The 13685-nt window shown below is 75.6% G+C and overlaps 12 non-coding genes across 12 annotated transcripts; 8 read left to right on the forward strand and 4 right to left on the reverse strand.

Annotated features, from left to right (window-relative positions):
- Positions 1-308: 308 nt before the first annotated feature.
- Positions 309-380, reverse strand: TRNAG-UCC (transfer RNA glycine (anticodon UCC)). The gene has a single exon. It is a non-coding gene; the product is annotated as a tRNA-Gly (tRNA).
- A 760-nt stretch (positions 381-1140) lies between these two features.
- Positions 1141-1212, reverse strand: TRNAD-GUC (transfer RNA aspartic acid (anticodon GUC)). Its single transcript has one exon. It is a non-coding gene; the product is annotated as a tRNA-Asp (tRNA).
- Positions 1213-1811: 599 nt separating this feature from the next.
- TRNAL-CAG (transfer RNA leucine (anticodon CAG)) lies at positions 1812-1894 on the forward strand. The gene has a single exon. It is a non-coding gene; the product is annotated as a tRNA-Leu (tRNA).
- A 1505-nt stretch (positions 1895-3399) lies between these two features.
- On the forward strand, positions 3400-3470 carry TRNAG-GCC (transfer RNA glycine (anticodon GCC)). Its single transcript has one exon. It is a non-coding gene; the product is annotated as a tRNA-Gly (tRNA).
- A 1492-nt stretch (positions 3471-4962) lies between these two features.
- TRNAD-GUC (transfer RNA aspartic acid (anticodon GUC)) lies at positions 4963-5034 on the forward strand. The gene has a single exon. It is a non-coding gene; the product is annotated as a tRNA-Asp (tRNA).
- A 759-nt stretch (positions 5035-5793) lies between these two features.
- Positions 5794-5865, forward strand: TRNAG-UCC (transfer RNA glycine (anticodon UCC)). Its single transcript has one exon. It is a non-coding gene; the product is annotated as a tRNA-Gly (tRNA).
- A 329-nt stretch (positions 5866-6194) lies between these two features.
- On the forward strand, positions 6195-6266 carry TRNAE-CUC (transfer RNA glutamic acid (anticodon CUC)). The gene has a single exon. It is a non-coding gene; the product is annotated as a tRNA-Glu (tRNA).
- Positions 6267-10039: 3773 nt separating this feature from the next.
- Positions 10040-10110, reverse strand: TRNAG-GCC (transfer RNA glycine (anticodon GCC)). The gene has a single exon. It is a non-coding gene; the product is annotated as a tRNA-Gly (tRNA).
- Positions 10111-11615: 1505 nt separating this feature from the next.
- On the reverse strand, positions 11616-11698 carry TRNAL-CAG (transfer RNA leucine (anticodon CAG)). The gene has a single exon. It is a non-coding gene; the product is annotated as a tRNA-Leu (tRNA).
- A 598-nt stretch (positions 11699-12296) lies between these two features.
- TRNAD-GUC (transfer RNA aspartic acid (anticodon GUC)) lies at positions 12297-12368 on the forward strand. Its single transcript has one exon. It is a non-coding gene; the product is annotated as a tRNA-Asp (tRNA).
- A 778-nt stretch (positions 12369-13146) lies between these two features.
- Positions 13147-13218, forward strand: TRNAG-UCC (transfer RNA glycine (anticodon UCC)). The gene has a single exon. It is a non-coding gene; the product is annotated as a tRNA-Gly (tRNA).
- Positions 13219-13547: 329 nt separating this feature from the next.
- Positions 13548-13619, forward strand: TRNAE-CUC (transfer RNA glutamic acid (anticodon CUC)). The gene has a single exon. It is a non-coding gene; the product is annotated as a tRNA-Glu (tRNA).
- Positions 13620-13685: the final 66 nt, after the last annotated feature.

Raw genomic sequence — 13685 nt, forward strand, 5'->3', positions numbered from 1 at the left:
CTGGCCCGTGCGCCCTGGACCCGGCGCCTCCCTCCCTACCGCCCACTCGCCTCTGCTTGGCCTCCAGGGCCCCCGCCGGGCCACGCGCAGCCGCCCGCCGGCCCCGCCGAGCCACCTGGCCGGACCGCCCGCCCGCCGCGCCGTCAAAACGCTGCGCGCCTCCTCCTCCTCCTCCTCTCTCTCTCTCTCTCTCTCTCTCTCTCACACACACACACACACACACACACGCACTCAGCGTCGCGCCCGGCTCCCGGCTCCCATCGGGCCTGAGCACCGGGGCCCTGGAGCCGCGCAAAACGTTGGCCAGCTGCGTTGGCCGGGAATCGAACCCGGGTCAACTGCTTGGAAGGCAGCTATGCTCACCACTATACCACCAACGCTGCACAGCCCGGGCCGCCCCCGGACGCCGGCCCAGGCTCCGCACCAGCGCCTCCTCGCCCTCTCGCCACCGCCTCCGCCGCCTGCCGCAGCCCTGCCCCGACGTGCCGGCCGTCCGCAGCTCTGCGCCGTCGCGGGCGCCACCAGCGGCCGCCCGGCGCCCCACCCGCGCCACCCCCACGCAGCCCTGGCTGCTCCGCAGGCACGACCGCCCGCCGCCTCCGCCGCCCGCCTCTGGGGGGCGCTCTCGCCGCCCTGCGGCTCCCGGGCCCTCGGCTGCCCGCCGGGGAGCCCCGCCCCTTGCCCCCTGCCCCCGGCGCGCGCTTCCCTTCCCTTCCCTTCCCTCCCGCCACCCGCGCCCCGCCCCGCCCCGCCCCGCCCGCACAGTCGGCCCGGCCCCCACGGCCACCTCCACGGGCAGCCCGGCAGCCGGGCAGCTGTCCGTCGCGTGAGCGAGGAGCCCGTGGCGGCCAGCCTCCCGTCAGGAGGTCCCGGCTGGGCTGGGCCGAGCCCGCACGCGCCAGGGCGCCAGGGCCGACGAGGAAGGGCAGGGGGTGCGGGGGGTCGGGTCGACGGCGGGCAGGACGGGCCCCCGCGGTCGCCCCGCGCCTCTGGCCGCACGGGGCCGGGCGGAGGCACGAGGGAGGAGAAGGAGGACAAGGAGGAGAAGGAGGAGAAGGAGGAGAAGGAGGGCCCTGGGGGCCGGCGTACGTTTGGGCAGCGCGGCGGCGGCGCCCGCGACCAAAAGAGGGCGTGTCTCGCCTCCCCGTCGGGGAATCGAACCCCGGTCTCCCGCGTGACAGGCGGGGATACTCACCACTATACTAACGAGGACGGCGGCGGCGGCCGCCCGGGCGCCCGACCCCTCTCCGCCCGCCCGCCCGCCCGCCGGCCTGCCTGCCTGCCCACGCCCACCCGGGCCCTCGACGTCCCGCGCGCCCGTCCTGCCAGGCGCCCGCCACGTGCCCCGGGCCACGGCCCACCCGGCCCGCCCCCCCGGCCGCCGCGTCAGCGCGCACAGCAGTCCCCCGGCCCGACTCGGAGCGTCGCGCCCCCGGACCCGCCGCCGCCCCCGCCCAGCCGCGCGGGGATGGCGGCGGGAGAAGACGCCCGACACGGCAAGCAGGGCTGCGCGAGCGAGCCGGAGGCCCCGCGCCGGGGATGGGCCGCGGCGGGCGGCGGGGGCGGCGGGGGGCCGGACGCCGGCAGCAGGGTGCGCGCCCCGGGAAGGGGGAGGGGGCGGCGGCGAGGACCGCGGCGAGGGCGGCGGCGCCAGCAGAGTCAGTCGGCGGGCCGTTGGCCTCGTCGACCGGGACGCGAGTCCCGTCCGTCCGTCCGTCCGTCCGTCCGTCGCGCACCCACACGGCCGCCAGCCAGCTCCGGGGTCGGCGCCGGGTCCCAGCCAGGCGAGCGGCGGCGCGCCCAGGCCCGCCGTCAGGATGGCCGAGCGGTCTAAGGCGCTGCGTTCAGGTCGCAGTCTCCCCTGGAGGCGTGGGTTCGAATCCCACTCCTGACACGCCCACCTTTTGGCCCGCCCAACGCGGGCTCTCCGCACCCGGGCCTGGACGACGCCCTGTCTGTCCCGCCTTACACGCCGCTGCGGGCTGCGGGCTGCGGGCTGGCGGCGCCCTGGCACACGTGGCCCGGGACCCACGCAGCTGCAGCGCCTCGGCCCTCCCGGCCACAGGCTTGGCGCCCCCGCGCCCTCCCTCCCCCGCCACCTCCCGCGCCTCTCCCTCCTCCTCATCCCACGGCGGCCGCGGGCCTCGGCAACTCGGCAAGTCGGCGGCGCGGCTCTCCGGGGGCTCCGTTTGCCCTCTTCCTTCCCGCCGCCGCCCCCTGCAGGCCAGCCGCGGGCCGAAATGCCGGCAGCCCCGCGCGGGCCGGGCCACGCTCCCACTGAGGGGCGCGCCTCGCTCGCCTCCTCGCTCTCCCAGCCCCGCCCTACACCTCCCCCCGCCCGCCCGCCGGGAGCGCGGGGTCCCCACGGCCTGTCCTTTCCGCCGGCCCCCATTCATTCCGTGGTCTCCACCCCCTCCGTCCCCGGGGCGCCCACGAGGCGTGGCCACCCGGAGGCCTCACCACGGCCACACGCCCGCCAGGCGGGCAGCCGAGCCCTCCGCGCGCCAGCCAGAGACGGGACCCCCGCCCCGTTCGCTGGGCCTGGCCCGGGGGGGCGGGGTGGGGTCCACCCCGCCGTGGTGGCTCCGGGGAGCCCTGAGCGCAAGGCAGCCCTGCCTCCCCGGGCCCCCTCCGCGCCGGAAGCCGCTGCGGGGCCGGGGCTCCAGGACGCCAGCGCGCTCCCTCACCGCGCCGCCCGCCAGCCAGCCAGCCGGCGGCCGCTCCGCCCAAGCGCACCTGCCGGCCTCACCCCCACCGCAGCCCAGCCGGCCCCGACGGAGAGCTGCGGGCAGAGCTCACACGCCTTTCTTTGGCCTCTTGGCTTGGGCGCTACTCGGCGGCCCCCATCTCCGACGACGACACCGACGCCGACACGCACACACGCGCACCCACACCCCCCCCCCCCACCCCGCGGCACCCCGGGAGCGCACACAATCCGAGCTCCGGGCCCCAGCCGGCCCCCGCCGGCGCGCACTGCACGGGCCGGAGAGCCATCCGCCCATGGGCCTTCGGGGGGGCGCCGGGAGGGAAGGGAAGGTCCGCGCTGAGCTGCGCCGGCCACAGACGCCCCGCGCTGCCTGGGAATCGGGCGCGGGTCAGGCTTGGCCAGGCTGCTCCTCCCGGCAGGACAGTGTCTGGCGGCGGCCCCGCCCCAGGGAGAGGGCGCAGGGTGAGCCGAGTCCGCCTCGGGGCCTCGCTGGGACCGTGGGCGCCGCGCGCCGGCCCGAGCCCGAGCCCGAGCCCGAGCCCGAGCCCTCGGCGCATCTGCACGGGCGCGGAGCCTGTCTTGCAGACCGCGGGCCCGCCGCCCGCCCCCGCGCAGCGGGTGCTCACCACTGGCCGTGCCGGGACGACGACGAGCGCCGCTGGGGAAGCCGTCTGGTGGCCGCCGCCACCGGTGCATGGGTGGTTCAGTGGTAGAATTCTCGCCTGCCACGCGGGAGGCCCGGGTTCGATTCCCGGCCCATGCAGCGCGCCGCCCCCTTTTGGCCGCGCGCGCCCGGCTTCCTCGCGCACGCGCTCAAGCCACAGGGCCTGAGCCTGAACCAGCTGTGCTCACGCCGGGGGCCCTGCCCTCCTGCCCCGCCCCGCTTCCCCCTGCCGACTTGTCTGTTCTGGTCTCTCGCCCGTGGCCGCCAGCCCTGGCCGCCACGCTCCACCCGGCTGCCCGCCCCCTGCCGCCCGACGTGGCCCAGGTCCCTTGCCCGGCCCCACGTTGTCCTTGCCCTTTTTCTCTCCATGACCCTGACCCGGACGGCGCTTCGCTCACCCACGTCACTTCAAGCAATGCTTCCAAGCACCGCCCGCGCCCGCCCGGGCACAGCCCACCTGCATGCTTTTCACATTCCCTCCCTCAATGGCTCATTCTACCCACACTCCCCAAACCCTCCTCTCTTTGCACGTCGACCGACCACCAACCATCTTGCCACCCCTCCTCTGGAGGGGCCCTCAGCCACTCCTTGGAGCGCGCCAGGGAGCCCCGTTTCACGGCCCGACATCCTCCCGTTGGCAGCCCCGGGATGCTCTCTATGGCCACCTGGCCGCGGTCTCCTTCAAACACGGGCCACTCCCCACTGCTAAAGTCACCGCGAGCACCAGGTCCATGCAGCCTAGCCAGCACCGGCGCCAGCACACCCAGCCTCGAGGGACAGCGCCACCGCCACGGCTGTCACCAGCACGTCGGGTCCACGAACGGCGGCGCACCAGCATGGGCATCACGGCCAAGGGCACGGAGGTCACCTCCCCCCCTCGCCCGGCCTCCACGACCCCCGCAGCACTTGGTCCACCACCAACCCCCAGGACCACCATCCCCACACCAGCACCAGCACCAGCACCAGCACCAGGACTACCACCACCATGCCAGAAGCAGTTGTACCAGCAGCAGCAGCAGCAGCAGCAGCAGCAGCGGGACGTGCCCACCGCCAGCAGGCCAGCGTAGGCATGATCGCCAACAGACTGAAGTCCTCCGCGGTCACCGCCACCACCGAGGCCACCATCAGCACACCGGCACGGGTAGCATGGCCCACGGCCCTGAAGTCCTCCACCCTCCCTCACCACCACCCCACCAGCACCGAGTCGCCACCAAGCCCCAGGACCACCAGCACACCACCACCGCGATAGCAGCAGCAGCAGGACCTGGGCCAGAGCTCGGGCATGGGCATCGCCGGCGGTGGCACCGAAGGCCTTCCGGGACCTCCCCACCCCCATGAGCACCTTGCTGCTGTGCGGGGGCGGTGGCGGGTCCGGGGGCATGACGCTCCGAGTCGGGCCGGGGGACTGCTGTGCGCGCTGACGCGGCGGCCGGGGGGTCGGGCCGGGTGGGCCGTGGCCCGGGGCACGTGGCGGGCGCCTGGCAGGACGGGCGCGCGGGACGTCGAGGGCCTGGGTGGGCGTGGGCAGGCAGGCAGGCCGGCGGGCGGGCGGGCGGAGAGGGGTCGGGCGCCCGGGCGGCCGCCGCCGCCGTCCTCGTTAGTATAGTGGTGAGTATCCCCGCCTGTCACGCGGGAGACCGGGGTTCGATTCCCCGACGGGGAGGCGAGACACGCCCTCTTTTGGTCGCGGGCGCCGCCGCCGCGCTGCCCAAACGTACGCCGGCCCCCAGGGCCCTCCTTCTCCTCCTTCTCCTCCTTGTCCTCCTTCTCCTCCCTCGTGCCTCCGCCCGGCCCCGTGCGGCCAGAGGCGCGGGGCGACCGCGGGGGCCCGTCCTGCCCGCCGTCGACCCGACCCCCCGCACCCCCTGCCCTTCCTCGTCGGCCCTGGCGCCCTGGCGCCCTGGCGCGTGCGGGCTCGGCCCAGCCCAGCCGGGACCTCCTGACGGGAGGCTGGCCGCCACGGGCTCCTCGCTCACGCGACGGACAGCTGCCCGGCTGCCGGGCTGCCCGTGGAGGTGGCCGTGGGGGCCGGGCCGACTGTGCGGGCGGGGCGGGGCGGGGCGGGGCGCGGGTGGCGGGAGGGAAGGGAAGGGAAGGGAAGCGCGCGCCGGGGGCAGGGGGCAAGGGGCGGGGCTCCCCGGCGGGCAGCCGAGGGCCCGGGAGCCGCAGGGCGGCGAGAGCGCCCCCCAGAGGCGGGCGGCGGAGGCGGCGGGCGGTCGTGCCTGCGGAGCAGCCAGGGCTGCGTGGGGGTGGCGCGGGTGGGGCGCCGGGCGGCCGCTGGTGGCGCCCGCGACGGCGCAGAGCTGCGGACGGCCGGCACGTCGGGGCAGGGCTGCGGCAGGCGGCGGAGGCGGTGGCGAGAGGGCGAGGAGGCGCTGGTGCGGAGCCTGGGCCGGCGTCCGGGGGCGGCCCGGGCTGTGCAGCGTTGGTGGTATAGTGGTGAGCATAGCTGCCTTCCAAGCAGTTGACCCGGGTTCGATTCCCGGCCAACGCAGCTGGCCAACGTTTTGCGCGGCTCCAGGGCCCCGGTGCTCAGGCCCGATGGGAGCCGGGAGCCGGGCGCGACGCTGAGTGCGTGCGTGTGTGTGTGTGTGTGTGTGTGTGTGTGTGTGTGTGAGAGAGAGAGAGAGAGAGAGGAGGAGGAGGAGGCGCGCAGCGTTTTGACGGCGCGGCGGGCGGGCGGTCCGGCCAGGTGGCTCGGCGGGGCCGGCGGGCGGCTGCGCGTGGCCCGGCGGGGGCCCTGGAGGCCAAGCAGAGGCGAGTGGGCGGTAGGGAGGGAGGCGCCGGGTCCAGGGCGCACGGGCCAGGCGCGCAGCCTGACGCTCCCTGGTGGTCTAGTGGTTAGGATTCGGCGCTCTCACCGCCGCGGCCCGGGTTCGATTCCCGGTCAGGGAAGCCTTTCTTCTTCCTCTCGCAAGACCGCCGCCGCACACCCCTTTTAGCCGAAGCTCGCTCGTGCGTCTCCCTGGCCCCGAGCTGACCGAGGCTGCGCGTGCGCACGAGGCCACCCGCCCCGTCGAGCCCAAGGCTGGCTTGCCTGGCGGGCTCCGTCGGGCCGGCCCAAGCCTTTTGGCCTCGCTGGCTGGCTGGCCGGCAGGTGGGCCGACTGGAGGTCTCGGCGTCTCGCGGCCGCCTCCCCCGGACGCTCGCCTGGCTCCCCGTCTCGCTCCGCCCCAGGCCCGACAGTCCGGGACGCCGTCCGACCCCAGCCGAGGCCACCGACAGGCCGGGCGCCTCGGGCCTCCGTGGGTGCTTGGACTCTCCCGCAGCACCCCTGCCGCCGGGAGAAAGGTCGTGGCGGCTCGCAGCGCCCCCACCCCCGGCCCCCCGCTGGCTCCTTGGTGAGGTGCTACTTGGCGGCGGCCGCGCTGGGGGCATGTGGGGGCGGCGGGCCGAGGCAGAGGGGGCCGGGTGTGGGGAGGGTGAGCCACCTGTCTCTCTCTGAGTCGGGGGTCACTTGCTGGAGCCCCCGGTGCCTTCTCTCGGCCGTCGGCCCGGCAACCGCCAGCGATGGCGGCGCACGTGGGTGGTGGTCTTGGGCTTGGGCGGGGATGGGAGCAGAGCGCCGGCCCCCGCCGCCCCCGCCCGGGCAGGCGGTGGTTGGAAAGCGGTTGTGGGCGTGTCCCGGTGGCCGGACCACCAGGCAGTGGAGGCCAGAGAGCAGGGAGATAGATGCAGGAGGCCAGTGGGGCTAACCCGCGGGCCGGGCAGGTGGGAGGGGGCGGAGGCACGCGGGGGACAGACGGGGTGCCCTTGGAGGCCCCGGGTCAGTCCAACTGCACGACCGCTACCCCGAATCCTGGGGCAGAGGGGCAGGCGTGTTCCCCGACACAGCTTCCTCCACCCCACGCCCCCGGCCCGGCCCCGGCCCCAGCCCCACGTGGCCGGCGCCCCAGCTGGATGCCGCTCGGAAGGCGTTCCCCTTGGCGCCTTAGCGCCCACCTAGGCAGGAGAGCCTGCAGCCCTGTCTCCGCCCGGGTGCGGGTCTCCTGGCGCCGCTGCTCCTGCAGGTGAACCGCAGCGCCCGGCCTCCTTCCTGCCAACGCTTGCACGCCGGCCCTCCAAGGCTTTGCTGTGTGTCCAGAGACCGTCTGTCTCCGTCGGAGGCGCAGAGGCCGGCCCGCGCTCTGCGTGAGCCTTCCGCGGCTCGCTGGCTGGATTGGGCCACGGTCGGGCGGCGGTGGAGAGGAGCGCCCGTGGGCCTCCGGGTGCTTCCCGTCAGCACGGGCAGTTCCCTCAGCGCCCTCGCCTCTCCCTCTGGCTGTATGGGTGGGGGTGGGGGTGCGGGGAGTCCGCGACGGTGGGGGATAGCGCGGGACGAGGGTGTTCTCCCCCGCGCGTCGCCTCCCACGGGGGTCAGGGCACAGGCGCAAAGCGTCCCGGAAAGAGGGGAGGGCCAGGAGCGGACCGAGCCGGGCAGTGGGAGAAGGAGTACCGGGTGTGTGCGTGGAGTGAGGGCCCGGGACGTGTGGCGCCGGCGGGCACTGGCCGAGAGTGGGGCTGGCCACTGAGGCAGGGTGTCTGCGGGGGCTCGGGTGCGGCAGGGCACCCTGCCCGGCGCCTCTCCTGCACCTGTGCACCTGTGCGGGCGGGCGAGCTGTGAGGTAGGGGACGGGACACGCTGGGCGTGTGCCTGAGGAGCCTGTGGGAGACCGGGACTGCCGGCCTTGAGTGTAGGACGTGGGTGTGGGGTCCAAGGGGTCGGTGGTAGATGGAGGGTTTGAGCCTGGAGGCTGGAAGGAGCGGCACGTGGCACGTGGGGGTGGGTGGCGGTGGGGAGTGGGTCCCGGTGCCAGAGGGCTGGGAGACCCCGTGGTGGCGGTGGACGGCGGCGGGAGAGGTGCCGGGAGGCCGCTGGGCTGCGCTGGGCTGCGCTGGGCTGCGCTGGGCTGCGCTGCAGGGTGGCCGGGCAGACGAGAGCGGGTGAGCGAGCGAGCGAGCGAGCGAGCGAGCGAGGTGCAGGGGGCGGGGGTGGCAAGCAGGCAGCTGCGCGGCGGCCGGGCGAGGCAAAGAGAGAGAGAGAGGGAGGGAGGGAGGGACCGGGTGTCGGAGCTGTTCCCACGGGGTGAGGAATTCCACCGCCCCGGAGATGACCATTCCCCGTCATCGTCATGGGGACCACCAGCCACGTCTCAGGTGTCAGGTGTCGTCCTGGGCTTGAGATTCAGGGAGGCCAAAGGGACAGACGCAACGCACGATCATCGACAAATGAGGACTGGGAAAGGAGGGCACGGGGAGGCGGGTGACAGGGGTGGGGTCGTTCGGGCAAGAGGGGCTGGTGGGGGTGGAGGGGCCAGCGGCGCTGGTACTCGTGTTGCTGCTGCTGCCGCCGCTGCCTCCGCCGCCGCCGGTGATGGTGGTGGCGAACTTTGGCGCTGTTGGTGACGGCGTCCCCCGGGGCCCCGGTGTAACGGTGGACTCGGTGAGCGATGGGGGTCGGGGGTCCGGGAAGGCCTTCGGTGCCGCCGCCGGCGATGCCCTTGCCCGTGCGCTGGCCTCGGTCCTGCTGCTGCTGCTATCGCGGTGGTGGTGTGCTGGTGGTCCTGGGGCTTGGTGGCGACTCGGTGCTGGTGGGGTGGTGGTGAGGGAGGGTGGAGGACTTCAGGGCCGTGGGCCATGCTACCCGTGCCGGTGTGCTGATGGTGGCCTCGGTGGTGGCGGTGACCGCGGAGGACTTCAGTCTGTTGGCGATCATGCCTACGCTGGCCTGCTGGCGGTGGGCACGTCCCGCTGCTGCTGCTGCTGCTGCTGCTGCTGCTGCTGGTACAACTGCTTCTGGCATGGTGGTGGTAGTCCTGGTGCTGGTGCTGGTGCTGGTGCTGGTGTGGGGATGGTGGTCCTGGGGGTTGGTGGTGGACCAAGTGCTGCGGGGGTCGTGGAGGCCGGGCGAGGGGGGGAGGTGACCTCCGTGCCCTTGGCCGTGATGCCCATGCTGGTGCGCCGCCGTTCGTGGACCCGACGTGCTGGTGACAGCCGTGGCGGTGGCGCTGTCCCTCGAGGCTGGGTGTGCTGGCGCCGGTGCTGGCTAGGCTGCATGGACCTGGTGCTCGCGGTGACTTTAGCAGTGGGGAGTGGCCCGTGTTTGAAGGAGACCGCGGCCAGGTGGCCATAGAGAGCATCCCGGGGCTGCCAACGGGAGGATGTCGGGCCGTGAAACGGGGCTCCCTGGCGCGCTCCAAGGAGTGGCTGAGGGCCCCTCCAGAGGAGGGGTGGCAAGATGGTTGGTGGTCGGTCGACGTGCAAAGAGAGGAGGGTTTGGGGAGTGTGGGTAGAATGAGCCATTGAGGGAGGGAATGTGAAAAGCATGCAGGTGGGCTGTGCCCGGGCGGGCGCGGGCGGTGCTTGGAAGCATTGCTTGAAGTGACGTGGGTGAGCGAAGCGCCGTCCGGGTCAGGGTCATGGAGAGAAAAAGGGCAAGGACAACGTGGGGCCGGGCAAGGGACCTGGGCCACGTCGGGCGGCAGGGGGCGGGCAGCCGGGTGGAGCGTGGCGGCCAGGGCTGGCGGCCACGGGCGAGAGACCAGAACAGACAAGTCGGCAGGGGGAAGCGGGGCGGGGCAGGAGGGCAGGGCCCCCGGCGTGAGCACAGCTGGTTCAGGCTCAGGCCCTGTGGCTTGAGCGCGTGCGCGAGGAAGCCGGGCGCGCGCGGCCAAAAGGGGGCGGCGCGCTGCATGGGCCGGGAATCGAACCCGGGCCTCCCGCGTGGCAGGCGAGAATTCTACCACTGAACCACCCATGCACCGGTGGCGGCGGCCACCAGACGGCTTCCCCAGCGGCGCTCGTCGTCGTCCCGGCACGGCCAGTGGTGAGCACCCGCTGCGCGGGGGCGGGCGGCGGGCCCGCGGTCTGCAAGACAGGCTCCGCGCCCGTGCAGATGCGCCGAGGGCTCGGGCTCGGGCTCGGGCTCGGGCTCGGGCCGGCGCGCGGCGCCCACGGTCCCAGCGAGGCCCCGAGGCGGACTCGGCTCACCCTGCGCCCTCTCCCTGGGGCGGGGCCGCCGCCAGACACTGTCCTGCCGGGAGGAGCAGCCTGGCCAAGCCTGACCCGCGCCCGATTCCCAGGCAGCGCGGGGCGTCTGTGGCCGGCGCAGCTCAGCGCGGACCTTCCCTTCCCTCCCGGCGCCCCCCCGAAGGCCCATGGGCGGATGGCTCTCCGGCCCGTGCAGTGCGCGCCGGCGGGGGCCGGCTGGGGCCCGGAGCTCGGATTGTGTGCGCTCCCGGGGTGCCGCGGGGTGGGGGGGGGGGGTGTGGGTGCGCGTGTGTGCGTGTCGGCGTCGGTGTCGTCGTCGGAGATGGGGGCCGCCGAGTAGCGCCCAAGCCAAGAGGCCAAAGAAAGGCGTGTGAGCTCTGCCCGCAGCTCTCCGTCGGGGCCGGCTGGGCTGCGGTGGGGGTGAGGCCGGCAGGTGCGCTTGGGCGGAGCGGCCGCCGGCTGGCTGGCTGGCGGGCGGCGCGGTGAGGGAGCGCGCTGGCGTCCTGGAGCCCCGGCCCCGCAGCGGCTTCCGGCGCGGAGGGGGCCCGGGGAGGCAGGGCTGCCTTGCGCTCAGGGCTCCCCGGAGCCACCACGGCGGGGTGGACCCCACCCCGCCCCCCCGGGCCAGGCCCAGCGAACGGGGCGGGGGTCCCGTCTCTGGCTGGCGCGCGGAGGGCTCGGCTGCCCGCCTGGCGGGCGTGTGGCCGTGGTGAGGCCTCCGGGTGGCCACGCCTCGTGGGCGCCCCGGGGACGGAGGGGGTGGAGACCACGGAATGAATGGGGGCCGGCGGAAAGGACAGGCCGTGGGGACCCCGCGCTCCCGGCGGGCGGGCGGGGGGAGGTGTAGGGCGGGGCTGGGAGAGCGAGGAGGCGAGCGAGGCGCGCCCCTCAGTGGGAGCGTGGCCCGGCCCGCGCGGGGCTGCCGGCATTTCGGCCCGCGGCTGGCCTGCAGGGGGCGGCGGCGGGAAGGAAGAGGGCAAACGGAGCCCCCGGAGAGCCGCGCCGCCGACTTGCCGAGTTGCCGAGGCCCGCGGCCGCCGTGGGATGAGGAGGAGGGAGAGGCGCGGGAGGTGGCGGGGGAGGGAGGGCGCGGGGGCGCCAAGCCTGTGGCCGGGAGGGCCGAGGCGCTGCAGCTGCGTGGGTCCCGGGCCACGTGTGCCAGGGCGCCGCCAGCCCGCAGCCCGCAGCCCGCAGCGGCGTGTAAGGCGGGACAGACAGGGCGTCGTCCAGGCCCGGGTGCGGAGAGCCCGCGTTGGGCGGGCCAAAAGGTGGGCGTGTCAGGAGTGGGATTCGAACCCACGCCTCCAGGGGAGACTGCGACCTGAACGCAGCGCCTTAGACCGCTCGGCCATCCTGACGGCGGGCCTGGGCGCGCCGCCGCTCGCCTGGCTGGGACCCGGCGCCGACCCCGGAGCTGGCTGGCGGCCGTGTGGGTGCGCGACGGACGGACGGACGGACGGACGGACGGACTCGCGTCCCGGTCGACGAGGCCAACGGCCCGCCGACTGACTCTGCTGGCGCCGCCGCCCTCGCCGCGGTCCTCGCCGCCGCCCCCTCCCCCTTCCCGGGGCGCGCACCCTGCTGCCGGCGTCCGGCCCCCCGCCGCCCCCGCCGCCCGCCGCGGCCCATCCCCGGCGCGGGGCCTCCGGCTCGCTCGCGCAGCCCTGCTTGCCGTGTCGGGCGTCTTCTCCCGCCGCCATCCCCGCGCGGCTGGGCGGGGGCGGCGGCGGGTCCGGGGGCGCGACGCTCCGAGTCGGGCCGGGGGACTGCTGTGCGCGCTGACGCGGCGGCCGGGGGGGCGGGCCGGGTGGGCCGTGGCCCGGGGCACGTGGCGGGCGCCTGGCAGGACGGGCGCGCGGGACGTCGAGGGCCCGGGTGGGCGTGGGCAGGCAGGCAGGCCGGCGGGCGGGCGGGCGGGCGGAGAGGGGTCGGGCGCCCGGGCGGCCGCCGCCGCCGTCCTCGTTAGTATAGTGGTGAGTATCCCCGCCTGTCACGCGGGAGACCGGGGTTCGATTCCCCGACGGGGAGGCGAGACACGCCCTCTTTTGGTCGCGGGCGCCGCCGCCGCGCTGCCCAAACGTACGCCGGCCCCCAGGGCCCTCCTTCTCCTCCTTCTCCTCCTTCTCCTCCTTGTCCTCCTTCTCCTCCCTCGTGCCTCCGCCCGGCCCCGTGCGGCCAGAGGCGCGGGGCGACCGCGGGGGCCCGTCCTGCCCGCCGTCGACCCGACCCCCCGCACCCCCTGCCCTTCCTCGTCGGCCCTGGCGCCCTGGCGCCCTGGCGCGTGCGGGCTCGGCCCAGCCCAGCCGGGACCTCCTGACGGGAGGCTGGCCGCCACGGGCTCCTCGCTCACGCGACGGACAGCTGCCCGGCTGCCGGGCTGCCCGTGGAGGTGGCCGTGGGGGCCGGGCCGACTGTGCGGGCGGGGCGGGGCGGGGCGGGGCGGGGCGGGGCGCGGGTGGCGGGAGGGAAGGGAAGGGAAGGGAAGCGCGCGCCGGGGGCAGGGGGCAAGGGGCGGGGCTCCCCGGCGGGCAGCCGAGGGCCCGGGAGCCGCAGGGCGGCGAGAGCGCCCCCCAGAGGCGGGCGGCGGAGGCGGCGGGCGGTCGTGCCTGCGGAGCAGCCAGGGCTGCGTGGGGGTGGCGCGGGTGGGGCGCCGGGCGGCCGCTGGTGGCGCCCGCGACGGCGCAGAGCTGCGGACGGCCGGCACGTCGGGGCAGGGCTGCGGCAGGCGGCGGAGGCGGTGGCGAGAGGGCGAGGAGGCGCTGGTGCGGAGCCTGGGCCGGCGTCCGGGGGCGGCCCGGGCTGTGCAGCGTTGGTGGTATAGTGGTGAGCATAGCTGCCTTCCAAGCAGTTGACCCGGGTTCGATTCCCGGCCAACGCAGCTGGCCAACGTTTTGCGCGGCTCCAGGGCCCCGGTGCTCAGGCCCGATGGGAGCCGGGAGCCGGGCGCGACGCTGAGTGCGTGCGTGTGTGTGTGTGTGTGTGTGTGTGTGTGTGTGTGTGAGAGAGAGAGAGAGAGAGAGGAGGAGGAGGAGGCGCGCAGCGTTTTGACGGCGCGGCGGGCGGGCGGTCCGGCCAGGTGGCTCGGCGGGGCCGGCGGGCGGCTGCGCGTGGCCCGGCGGGGGCCCTGGAGGCCAAGCAGAGGCGAGTGGGCGGTAGGGAGGGAGGCGCCGGGTCCAGGGCGCACGGGCCAGGCGCGCAGCCTGACGCTCCCTGGTGGTCTAGTGGTTAGGATTCGGCGCTCTCACCGCCGCGGCCCGGGTTCGATTCCCGGTCAGGGAAGCCTTTCTTCTTCCTCTCGCAAGACCGCCGCCGCACACCCCTTTTAGCCGAAGCTCGCTCGTGCGT

The sequence above is a fragment of the Canis lupus genome, chromosome 38 (genome assembly GCF_048164855.1).
Source record: "Canis lupus baileyi chromosome 38, mCanLup2.hap1, whole genome shotgun sequence".
Classification (NCBI taxonomy): domain Eukaryota; kingdom Metazoa; phylum Chordata; class Mammalia; order Carnivora; family Canidae; genus Canis; species Canis lupus.